This window comes from Nansenia antarctica (genome assembly GCF_963989245.1).
Source record: "Nansenia antarctica genome assembly, chromosome: 11".
NCBI lineage: Eukaryota > Metazoa > Chordata > Actinopteri > Argentiniformes > Microstomatidae > Nansenia > Nansenia antarctica.
This window is the reverse complement of record NC_137681.1, coordinates 1533596-1537554: the sequence shown is the minus strand read 5'-3', so window position 1 is coordinate 1537554 and position 3959 is coordinate 1533596.

Genomic DNA, 3959 nt, shown 5'->3' with positions numbered 1-3959 from the left:
AAGTCGACCATAATGCCGGAAGAGATGTCTTTCACTACTAAGCTTGACTCGGTAGACACATCTATCTATCCGAGGGTGACTGTGTCGCTGAAAAGAGATAAAAAAGTGAAAGGTATTGGCTTACAGGCCTAGCACGGTGGTAGAATGTTCTCATTTCCTGAGGTAAAGTAGCCCACGCGTCTGAGTTAGAAGTGGCCTCAGTAGAGACGGTGAGAACGGGGAGTGTAATGTCAGCCTTTAGGCAACTGTCTCCCCCTTTTAATTTTTGGGGCCTTTTCTCATTGTGTAGCCGATGTCATCCTGTATGTAAGGATTGGGGGGTGAAGCCCCCTCGTCTAACCCACCCGCCTCAAATAACCCATATGTGGTCGGTTCCTCCCGGGGACAGAGATTTGAGGAAAGTCCATGACCCCACAAATCATATTTAGTCTTATTTTTTCTCTTCTTCTTCTGTGGTGGCCCTGTTTCATTGTGTTGTATGTTGAATGAGAAGGTAAAAGCCCCCTCACTGGCCTCGAATAACCCATTAACATACACAGACATGACCCCGTGACTTTATAGTACTGTAGCAGGATAGAGTAGACGTAGAGGCTAGCTTACCAGACCCAGATAAAGCCTATAGACCTTGATAAATGGTAACACCATCTTCACTGGAACACATTGAAATGGAACCTAATTTAAAACTGATTCTAGACCCCAGTAGAACCAACCGAAGAATTGTTTCTCTCAATGTGAAACACTGAAAAGAAGAATTCATGAAAGGTTGTATACAAATCATGTTTATTGTTATATAATATGAATGTTAGTGATGATGACATTTCTGAATCAGACAGTTGAATGTGCTAATATATCAAGTCAGGGAGGAATCTGAACCACAGTTCCACATGTGTGTTTAGGACCCGACTGTATAGGCCTGCTGTATACAGGAAGCCATGAAAGACAAAGAGAACCATGTTCAATCGCTTCCTTTCATAGCTAATTTACGAGAGTTTAGCAAAAGATGACCGCAGCAGACCCTCACCCCCTCGCTGGTTCTGGTTCTCATCATTGAGAGGCTTTGTAACTACTTCTCTTTATTTATAGTGGAGTTAAACGGATATCTTAAAAATAACAAGTAAAAGTAATCAATGTCAATCTTGTTTTTATGACCGACATGGATAAGAGGGATAACCGTAGCACTTGTTGCAGTTAACTGATGGACATAAAAGCCACAATATGTAATTCTGGAAAGTCAGCCGCGCCACACACAAGCTGAGGAATGAGGTGGGGAAATGTTCCCGCTCTCGTATTCTTAAACAGACTTTAAACATGGAGCTGTTGTTGTTTTAAACCTATACAGTTGTTCATTTATCTTCTGTTGTTTGTAGACATTGGAGTAAAACAGCCTTATATTTTGGGTTATGATCTGTATAAGTAGTATCATTCAAGAATCAATTGGTATACTGTATCATAAATTCATATATCCAAACCAAATTATGGATTGTGGCTTTAACAGATGGTATCATTAACTTCGTGACATCGACTTTAATTGTTAGCTATATCAAAGTTATGCTCAAGAAGAACTCTAACGAAATATAGCAATAATGTGAATGTCTGATTATTTGCACCAATTCAGTTTATTGATTATGTTCTATTAACACAAGTTATGCCACATAACTTTCTCCAGGCCTTCAAGGGTGTTTTTGTTACGGCTATTACAATCTACTGAAGACAGCCATGTTGGCCTGACTCCAGTCTATGAGGATGTAAATAATGTCTGTAGCACAGTGGGGGGCACAACCCAAGATATATCTCTGAGAAATCTCAGCATTTCCCATAAAGTTGATCCATAAAAGCTATGTAAAGAACCAGAGAATCTAAGTTTGATGTCTTTTATGGGCTATTTGTACCACTATTTGAAGTCAGTATCTCACATACAATATCTCGCTGGCCGGCCGACTGACTTTCTGATTGAATGAATGAATGAGTGCACTTCTTGCTGCCAGCATCAGATAGATACCAAACCCAGACATACTGTACATCAGAACAGCGCCACATGGATACTCACTCCTAATGGCCCAAGTGTATCACAAGTAAGTACACTAGATGTGCCTCAAATGTATGAAAAAACTAAACAAAAAAAACCACCATGAAAATACAATGTCTAAATCCTGCCCTACGCCATTCATCCTGGCCAAGCTAGCTGCCACCAACGGATGAAGTTCAGCCTCTGTATCTCAGTGCAGATATCAACCACTAGGAGGTCCTTCGGGTTACCTGGTTAGTCTGAACAAAACATCACAACGGGTCGTGAACTCTGCCCCATCCCTGTGTGATTCATCCTCAAAGGGGAACGAAGAGAACGAACGGAACTGAACTGCCGCAAAAATGACAAAATCTGCCCCTGCCTGGATCTCAGGAGCGGTGGTCCATTAGAGGCCCTCAGCAGAGAGCTGTAGTAGCACGGCAGCAGCCTTGCTCACCTCTCCCCTGATGCCAGTGAAGGAGATGATGGAGCTTTGTCATCGGAGGGCGTTGAAGAGCTGTCGGCAGGACACTGTTCTGTGTTTCGTTCAGAGAGCGCGGCTTTGTCATTTACGGTTGTCAAATGTTTTTCGTTCCACGTGCTGAACATACATGCTGAACATTCAAGCTGAACATACAGTACATGCTGAGCATGACTCCCCCGTAAGAGGGACCGAGAACATCTTATTAACGACCTGGGGAGAAGTTGTGAGAAGGGAGAGGGGTTGAGTGGGCCAAGTGGAAGCTAGAGGGGTGATTCGGTGGCCAGGCTAGTATAACACTAGAACAGCCGTGCCTTCTTTACCTACTAAAAGAGCCGCCTCGTTACAATGCTCAAGCTGCTATTTACACACAACGACCACTAGTTGGCGCGTCTTGTAAACTAGCCTGCTTCCTACACAGAAAAACTGCAAAATAGCTTCATACTAGCTTATCCTGAAGTGATGTTGAAAATGTAAGGATACTGGGGTGGTAGAACGCACATATCTAGGAGAAGTCATGAAAGGAGGGTCCTGAAATTTGATCGAGTGCAAAGATAGAACATGTTTCTTTACTCACAAGGGTCGAATGACCCCAACCATGGGTGTTCTAGTGTGGAGCTAGTGTGGAGGGGGTGAGGGTGGGGGGGGTGGAGGGGTTCGTGGCACGACCCTGATGGAGATGAAAGGGCCTAACAATGAGAGAAGCGTCATTCATAATTACTGTCATGTACTCTCAGTGTACAGACAGGAAACACAGCAGACACAAACACCTGCCTTTGTTCATCTATTGTTCCCAAGGTCTTCCCTCTCATGCCACTTTCACACGTTCCTCTCTCACAGACTGTAGGTTATCTGGTGGCGCCACCCTGTGGACACTTTGTTTCACTGCCATGAATACCTACATGTGTTTATTAGCCTTTATACAACCAGGGGGGTATTATTACATCAAGTAATTTGTAACCCGTTTCCTGGTTTTAGTGACATTGATGGCGAGTATCAGCGAGCTAGCCAGATGTATGGAAGATCGGGATGACTGGAAGCGCCGATGGAGGGCTTGTCCGAGTGTCATTTGGATCAATGACATGGATGTCTTTAGTTTAGAGATTAGTTTTTTAATTTTATTTATATGTTCTTTATGTATCTTTGTTTGTTCCATATTTCTCATGTATGCATAATACACGCACACACTTACATACATACATCCCCCCCCCCCACACACACACACACACACACACACACACACACACACACACACACACACACACACACACACACACACACACACACACACACACACACACACACACACACACACACACACACACACACACACACACACACACACACACACCACATCTGCATTTACACCACATAATCACACATTCACATTTTCTTTTTTTACTTTGGTATTACTGTTTGATTCATATTTTGGCATTATTATTATTATTATTATTATTATTATTATTATTATTA